This window comes from Rhinoderma darwinii, chromosome 2 (assembly GCF_050947455.1).
Source record: "Rhinoderma darwinii isolate aRhiDar2 chromosome 2, aRhiDar2.hap1, whole genome shotgun sequence".
NCBI classification, from domain to species: domain Eukaryota; kingdom Metazoa; phylum Chordata; class Amphibia; order Anura; family Rhinodermatidae; genus Rhinoderma; species Rhinoderma darwinii.
Genome location: NC_134688.1, coordinates 67,122,865 through 67,132,340, shown reverse-complemented (window position 1 = coordinate 67,132,340; position 9,476 = coordinate 67,122,865).

Below are 9,476 nucleotides of genomic sequence, written 5' to 3'. Positions count from 1 at the left end.
TAACTTACCATGGAAGCAGCGCCAGGTCAAGTCCCAATACTTCTGGGGGATCCTGTTTGAATTCAAAAGCATCAGTCCCTCCCTCAGATCCCTACCTGGGCAGTCCTTGAGGGCCAAGGATGCCTGGAAATAGGAGGTGACCACCCTAATGTCGAGGAGTTTCCTCGGCAGCGTGATCACCTCATCCTTCCCCAGACACCATCGACGGACAACCTTCAGAACCGGGGCAACGTAAGCCGGGAGATGCCCCCGCTGCGATCGAAGATCCTTCACTCGCCCTCCGTTCTCCCATTCCTGGAAGAAAGGCTGAAACCATACCTTGCAAGAAGCTACCCACAGAGGAGCCCTCTCTTTGTAGAGGATTGCCAAATTACATTTAAGAAAAGTGTTCACTAGGAATACTACCGGGTTGACCATACCCAACCCACCTTGTCTCCTTGTTAGGTAAGTCACCTCTCTCTTAACTAGGTTCAGCCTGTTTCCCCATAACAATTGGAAAAACAGGCTGTAGACCCGTGTCCAGAAGGGTTCTGGCAAGATACAAATGCTGCCCAGAAAAATAAACAAAGGGAGCAGGTATGTTTTGCCCAAGTTGATCCTTTCTCTGAAGGTCAAAGTCCAACCTTTCCACTGGTTCACCCTTTTGGTGGCAATCTGCAGTCTGCTCTCCCAATTTTGAGTAGGATAATCACCTCTGCCGAAATTTATGCCCAGAACTTTTGCAGTGTCTTGGGGCACAGGGAGGGTGTCTGGGAGACAAAAATCTGGGTCTCCCACTCCCAACCAGAGACTTTCGCACTTATCCAGATTGATCTTGGATCCAGACGCGTCCGAGTAGCGGTCTACCTCAGACATCACCCATTCCGCCTCCCCTTGCGAGGAGACGAAGATAGTGACATCGTCGGCATACGCTATCGTCCTTACTGCAGACTCCACGACCGCCAGGTCCATCCTCACACCCACCAACGGCCCGCGATCAATCCTCACAAGGAAGGGGTCGATCGCGAACACGTATAGCAGCGGGCTAAGAGGACAACCCTGACGGACACCAGAGTCCACAACGAAAGGACGACCAACCCAACCGTTCACCAGTGGGAAAGTCTCAGCCCCAGCGTACAATGTTTTCAGCCAATTCACAAACCCCCCAGGCAGACCGTATCTCAAAAGGGTGGACCAGAGATACTCATGATCAACTCTGTCAAACGCTTTTGCCTGATCCAAAGACAGCATGTACCCCTTCCAGTGCCCAGCTCTGCCCTGTTCCACCGCCTCCCTGACACCCAGGACAGCACTAAAGGTGCTTCGACCTGGGACAGTGCAGTGCTGGACTCCCGAGAGGAGCTGTGGTGCAAACTCGACCAACCTGTTAAACAGTACTTTTGCCAGAATCTTCCGGTCCGTATTGAGAAGCGCTATGGGACGCCAGTTCTCAATACGGGACGGATCTTTACCCTTTGACAGCAGGATCAAGGCTGACCTACCCATTGACTTTGGCAGAGCGCCCGAGGATAGGCACTCATTAAAAACCCCAGTCAAGAGGGGAATCAAAGCTTCCCCAAAGGTCTTATAGAACTCGGACGTTAAGCCATCCGGTCCCGGCGATTTCTTAAGAGCTAACCCTTCAATCGCCCTCTTTACTTCCTCTTCCTTGATTTCCTCTGTCAAAACGCCAAGAGAGGGGCTTATCCTTGGCTCCGGAATGGTTTCAGCCAGGAAAGCCGACATTTTGCCTCGATCTAGTTCCTTCCTACTCAAGAGGTGTGAGTAGAAAGATCTGACCACCTCCAGGATCCCTGATTTGGACCTGTTCAGGGATCCCGTACTATCAATCAGTCCTGCCACATATTTGCAATCCACTGACATCCTACAGTTTTTGTAAGGGTCGGGCGAGCGATACCTCCCGAAGTCCCTCTCAAAAACCAAGGACGTGTGCCTATCATACTGACACCTCTTAAGCAAGGACTTCACACAGGAGATATCCTTGCGGCTACCTCCTGTCGAGACAAGCTGCTCGAGTTTCCTTCTTAGGTCCTGGTACAGACAGTGTCCGGCCAGGCTCCTAAAGTTGGAAAGCTGGCGGAAGAATTTTGCCGCACGTTTCTTGAGCATCTCCCACCACTCTGACTTACTGTTACAAAGGCCCAAAAGAGGTACCTGGCTCTGCAGAAAATCCTCGAAGGACTGTCTGACTTCCGCTTCTTCCAGGAGTGCCGAATTCAATCTCCAAAAGCCCCTTCCCATCCGATGGGTCTCTGCAACGTTCAAAGAAAAAACAATTAAACAGTGATCGGAGAATTCTACCTCCTCAACCACAAGTGGCGAGAAGACAGCCTCCCCCTTCAAATAAAACCTGTCTATTCTAGATCTAATCTGACTACCCCTATGGTATGTGTAACCACTGTGGTCCGGGGTGTGCCTGATGTGGACATCCTCCAGACGAGCCTCACTAACTATGCTATTTAAAGCGACGCTGTCATAACCCAGCCTGTCTTTGGAGCCCCTCCGGTCCTTCTGCCTCACAACTGTGTTGAAGTCTCCTCCAAAGACCACCTGACGGCTGGTAAAAAGAAAAGGCTTGATCTTCATAAAGAGGCATTTGCGGTCCCACTTGGTTTGCGGACCGTAGATGTTTATGAGCCTAAGCTCTTGCCCCCTCATGAAGACGTCCAAGACCAGACACCTCCCCATTTCTACCTCGATCACTCGTCGGCATTTTACCTCTGTTGTCCTGAAAAGGACAGCCACTCCGCTATACGGCTCGGCCGCAAGAGACCAGTAAGATGGCCCGTGCCTCCACTCCCTTCTGGCCTTATGCACTGATGCCAGGTCTGGCACCCTGGTCTCCTGCAAAAATAAAACATCGGCCTCAACCCGGCCGAGAAAATCAAAGGCCGTGAATCTGGCCGCATCTGACCTAATGCTGGCGACATTAATACTCGCCAGGGTCAACGGAGTAGGTACCGCCATCAAGAGTGATCGAGTTCGACCGCTAGCTTCTTCCCTCCCCCAGTTAGCCCGTCGCTATCTGGGTCCGGGGAATCTTCGTTGCCTCTCTTGAGACTTACACCCGAGAGATCCATATCCTTAGCCAAGTCTTTCACCTCTGGAACCAAAAGAGTAGAGAGTGAGTCCACAACATTACAAACAATATTTACACTCCCATCACCCGTCACCACCCCCGTTTCCCCACCCCCCCCTTTGTCCACTAGTGCCGTGACAACCCCCTCCCCAGGCATTTGGCCTACTACCTGGCTCGAGGGTCCAGCACCTCCCGAAGGACCCGACCTTCGCGCCGATACCTCACCTCCGCCCTCCTCTTCTTCCGAAGAGGAGGAGATGTCCTCCCGAAGGGCTTGGTACCGGTTGGAGAGCCCTATCAGGGGGGAGCCAGTCAAGCCCTCCTTTGGGATCTGGCCGGTCTTGGATGTTTTTAATTTAGGAGCCCTGGTTTTGCATAGGGTCTTCCTACCAGTGTCCTCTCTTTTGTCTTGCCCCCTCACTTCGTCCTCGTCCAAACTTCCATAGTACGAGGACCCACTAGAGGGGGCTTCTCCTCTCCTCCTCACCAGTCTCCTGATCTCCTCCTCTACCCCACCGTCCCCAAGGGCCTCCGCAGACATACCAGCCTCCTGAGGGACGGCAGACTGAACCCCATGGCTTTGGGGCCCCCCCTGCTCCCTCTCAAGTCGGCGGCACTCCTGCCTCTTCAGTTTAGAAGAAGGCAGGGTCCTTACCTTCCTCGACCCTATCACCTCTCCATCCTCCCCAGCCCCCTCCCCAGCGACACCATCACCACGACCACTGCCACTGGCCAGGCTAGGCGCCACCGGGTTGAAGACCAGGTTGGCGAAGGAGCGCGGACAGCGGCTAAAGGGGTGACCTAGGTCACCACACAGGTTACACCTAATGTCCTTACAAGTGGCGGCAAGATGGCCCAAAGCCCCACACAGCGCACACCTCCTCTCCTTACACTGTGCGCTAAAGTGTGTGGGGCTGCCGCACTTATGACAGACCTTCGGCTGCCCCTGGTAAAAGACCAGGATCCTGTCCCTCCCCAAGAAAGCAGAGGAGGGCATGTGGGACACCGAGTTCCCCTGGACCTTTAACTTCACGGAAAAGGTCCAGGCACCAGACCAAATCCCGTGTTCGTCCCGATTTTTTTGGGGCATTCCTTTGACCTCGCCATACCTCTCCACCCAGGTCATTATATCCATGCAAGAGAGTGACTCATTACTAGTCAAAATGGTCACTCTCTTGATGACCTCACTCTGCCTTGAAACGGCCTGAACGGCGAAACCCTGCCACTGGGGCAATGCCCGTGCCAGCTCATGACGGGACCAGAAGGATTCCAACCCCTCTGCCGTCATGAAGCTGACATCGAACACCGAGGTGCCGTAGGGATGGATCAGGGCATAGATATCATTAGCCCTAAATCCCATCTCCAGGAGCAGCTCCACAACCCCAGATCTTGGGGGGCTAGCTTCCTTACCGACCCACCGGAGACGGGCCACATTCCTGCGGACACCCCCGGGTCCCCCTGTCGGAAGAGACAACACTGGTGGTCCCTTCCCTTGGTTTTCTCGGAAGGCAGCCTGTCCGTACTTCTCGTACCAGAAAGACAGGTCAACCTGCTCACCCCCTATTTGGACAGAGCTCTCGCCTTTCCTAAGGGCCTCCGCAAGGCGCCGTTGCAAGTTACCATGCACGGCACCCGCGGACAAAGGGGCACTCGGGCCCGCTGCGGCTGCAGCATAGGACCTTCCCACCTGTACAGCTCCCGGAGCCCCAGTAGACACTTTGACAACAGGCGCCCCACTTTCCAGTGAGCCCCCCCTTGGGCTAACCTCCATCAATCCCCCTTCCGGGCCATCTCCGGGAGCTGCATCCACCTCCTGTAATTCCATATGCTCCTCACCCCCATTCAAAATCATACCCCAATTTACACCCCCATCCACACCATTTACACCCCCATCCACACCATTTACACCATTTACATCTCCCAACCCCTCTCCCACCTTTATTTCTTCCCCAGAAACATTCCCCCCACCATCTTCCATCACAATTGAATTTTCACTTTTTTCACCCCCATTCACACCACATGCGTTTTTGCATGCGTTTTTTCCTGCAGGCGCGTTTTCCTGCCTGCAGGACTCTTTCACCCTTGCTGAGCCAGCCAAAATGTCAAAATTTGTTTCCCTGGTTGCTTCCTCCTCCACCGGGCGCAACTTTGCAGGGGAAAGCACCACTCTGGGCACCAACTTGTTCTCCCCCAAGGGGATACACATAGCGCCCGTGCCCAACTGCTTGGGACCGAGCACTACATTCTTATTTGCCACCAAACTGTCCGGCCTCTCAGCCAGTCTCGCCACCGCACTGCTACCGCCACTAGATCTGGCGGCAGCAGTGCCACTGATCTTCGGAACCTGCCCAGCGGGAGGGCTACACATAATCTCCCCTCCGTCAGACCCCCGATCCACTGCAGGATCAGGAGTGGGCTGACCAGAGGGGTTTGCAATGGCATCCCGGGGGACAGAGAGTACATCGGGCTTACAAAGGGGTACAAACACAAGACGCTCCTCCATGATTGGAGTCTTACCTGCCTTCTCTGCCTTCCGCCTCCTTCTCCTTTCGGCCTTGCTAGACAGGTCGTCCGACACCGGATCCCCTCCGAATGTAAAATCCCCGAAGTTCACCGGTGGAGACTGTACCTGCCTAGTCCTGGCCGTCAGGAGTCCCCCGGGACCACCACTGCGTCCGGTCTCCTCCGACTCTGACCATGACTCCCCTGAGTCCTCGGAACTGCTCAGCGACACGAGGACACCCGATGGTCGGTGCCTCGCTCCATCACGCACTTTTAATTCAGGCTTCACAGCACGCTCCCGCTGTGCACAAGGGAGGCTGCCCTCTGATACCTGGCTGCACTCAGACACCTGTGCCTCGCTTCCTCCCTGCTTGATTGAGGCCGACTCAGGGATTAACTCCTCGCTTGCCTCCTGGCCTGCGTCTTGGGCTGATTCCTGGGCCGATTCCTGGCCCTGTTCCAATGCTCTTTTCCCCAGAGACTTTTTCCATCTTAACAGTCTCTGGCGAAAACTCCCTGAGGAATGCAAAATCAAGTCCAGCCTGGTCTCCAGGAAGCTTATACGCTCCTTCAGCTCCTTTATCTTTTTTGAAATTGCCGGTCTTTTGTTCTTTGAACAGTGATCCGCGCGATACCGCTGATCAGCGAGAGACTGCTTCAGGGCCAGTCTCTCCTCCTCTGAAGCCATGTACAGGCTCGTGACTGCCGTTACCCTTTGCCGGAACTGCTGTTGCGGCTCCCTCGGGGCTAATACCGGCCAGTCCTCGAGCCGGCACTCGAGGTCCTCCATATCCAGGATTTCGCCTAGTGCCCCGTGCGACACCACGGAGCACCAGACAGTCTCCGACATACCCGGCACCTCTCGTCCGCTCTCTTTCCTGTCACTCCTTTCACCGGCGGCATCCACCGCCGCGAGCTTTGCTCCCGCCATTGTGTCGGCTGCTGCTGCGGACCTCTCCGTCCTTCCTCTAGTCCGACTCACTGTGTCTGAGGCGATTGGAGCCTCCACGTCCCCGCGGCTGTGCTGGCTCAAATCTTCATTGGAGCCGCCGCTCCTCAAGCACATCCTCCCTGACCGTCGCAGCACGCCGGCTGTCTCCTCCATCCTGCGGTCGTTCTCCCGCCCGACCTCGGCGGCCAGTGCGTCCTCCTCCCGTCTCGCACCTGGCTCTGGGGTCTCTCCCCAGGACCCCACTCCTCCTGGGAAAGGAGTGGGGACCCTGCCTGGAACTCCAGCCGGATCCAGCAAGGGTTTTTCGGCTTAATGTGAAAAAGCAGCACAAACACTTTTCTCACACCTCTCCCCTCAGGGAGCAAGCCTGTTCTGACACCAGCACACACAAACTCCTCCTCTTCCCGTGGCTGCTGGCACCAGTCTTGCCCTCCAATGGATCCTCGTTAAAGGATTTAAAGTGTACTCATTCCAATTACAGAGCCTCGAAAGAGTCCTGTATTGTTATTTTTCGTCACTACCTCCCCGGGTCGGGAGTGGGTAATTTGCGCGCCTGCTGCCTTCCTTGGATGTGGTAGCCGTTTCTCAGGCTCCCTCTCCGGAATCGAACCCTGATTCCCCGTTACCCGTGGTCACCATGGTAAGCGCAAAAAGTACCATCGAAAGTTGATAGGGCAGACGTCCGAATGTATCGTCGCCGTCACGGGGACGTGCGATCGGCCCGAGGTTATCTAGAGTCACCAGAGCGGCCGGGGAGAGCGTAGGGAGGGCCGGAGCCCGACCCCACCGCCCAAGCCCTCGGATTGGTTTTGGTCCTATAAATGCACGCGTTCCGGGTGGTCAGCGCTCGTAGGCATGTATTAGCTCTAGAATTACCACAGTTATCCAAGTAACGGTTGGAGCGATCAAAGGAACCATAACTGATTTAATGAGCCATTCGCAGTTTCACTGTACCGGCCGTGTGTACTTACACGTGCATGGCTTAATCTTGGAGACAAGCATATGCTACTGGCAGGATCAACCAGGTAGTCCCCCCTTCCATCGAAGTGCTGAGACTACCTTCATTTATTGCGCTCGGGAGGTGGGCGGCCTCGCAGTGCCAGGGGGACAAGACGACTTTCCAAGGCAGCAGAGAAAGTCCAGGACCTTTGCAGAGAATAGGTCAACCAAGAGCCCCGCGGGAGGTCGCAGCTGGCTGCCAACTTGGTACCGGTACAACCTGGTCACCGCTCGGAAGCGGCCCAGGTCTGCAGGACATGGGTTGGCATAACTGCTACGACGCGCCCCAGGACAATCCCGGCTACCTGCTCTCACCGACGGCCCAGCTCGAAACCTGCCGAGCAGGAGGACACCTTCAAACAACCGACCCCCCTTCCAAGGCATCGGAAGACAGTCGAGGACACATGGAAAGAGAGCAACCAAGAGCCCCGTTGTTGGACGCAGATTGGCACTGAGACCGCAACCAGGTTTCGCGACCACATAAATGTAAGTCAACCGGGGTGTTCAATATGCCACTGTGACGCTTCAGGACAGTCCGGGCTACATACTCTCACCGCGGGCCAGCTCTCAACCTGCCGAGGAGGAGGATGCCTTCAAACAACCGACCGACCCTTCCAAGGCATCGGAAGACATTCGAGGACACATGGAAAGAGAGCAACCAAGAGCCCCGTTGTTGGACGCAGATTGGCACTGAGACCGCAACCAGGTTTCGCGACCACATAAATGTAAGTCAACCGGGGTGTTCAATATGCCACTGTGACGCTTCAGGACAGTCCGGGCTACATACTCTCACCGCGGGCCAGCTCTCAACCTGCCGAGGAGGAGGATGTCTTCAAACAACCGACCGACCCTTCCAAGGCATCGGAAGACATTCGAGGACACATGGAAAGAGAGCAACCAAGAGCCCCGTTGTTGGACGCAGATTGGCACTGAGACCGCAACCAGGTTTCGCGACCACATAAATGTAAGTCAACCGGGGTGTTCAATATGCCACTGTGACGCTTCAGGACAGTCCGGGCTACATACTCTCACCGCGGCCCAGCTCGCAACCTGCCGAGATGGAGGACGCCTACGAAGACCGGTCGGTCGGTCGGGGCAGAATCGTAAGTCGAGGACCTGTTTAGAGAGAGCCCAACATAGAGCCGAGAAGATGGAGCGCGCTCATCGTCCCTAACCCTTACCAGTAAGGTATCAAGGACCAGGCTTAGGTAATATGGGACAAAGGCAACGGCAACCTCGACAATCCGGGTTAACTGCTCTCACCGGCGGCCCAGCTCGCAACCTGCCGAGATGGAGGACGCCTACGAAGACCGGTCGGTCGGTCGGGGCAGAATCGTAAGTCGAGGACCTGTTTAGAGAGAGCCCAACATAGAGCCGAGAAGATGGAGCGCGCTCATCGTCCCTAACCCTTACCAGTAAGGTATCAAGGACCAGGCTTAGGTAATATGGGACAAAGGCAACGGCAACCTCGACAATCCGGGTTAACTGCTCTCACCGGCGGCCCAGCTCGCAACCTGCCGAGATGGAGGACGCCTACGAAGACCGGTCGGTCGGTCGGGGCAGAATCGTAAGTCGAGGACCTGTTTAGAGAGAGCCCAACATAGAGCCGAGAAGATGGAGCGCGCTCAGCGTCCCTAACCCTTACCAGTAAGGTAACAAGGACCAGGCTTAGGTAATATGGGACAAAGGCAACAACAACCTCGACAATCCGGGTTAACTGCTCTCTCTGGCGGCCCAGCTCGCAAAGTGCCGAGGAGGACGCCTTTGTCGCCCACGGGGAACCGAGGCCGCTTTCCCGGCGGCTTAGCGGCTCCACATGGGATGGGGCCGCCCCCCTCCGGAGAGGGGGGGAGGGAAGCCACCGTGGAGCCGCGTGTGGCTTGCATGCGGGAGCCACGCCGACACTTCCAGCCTCGGGCGAGGCGGAAGACGGCTTTGGACTAC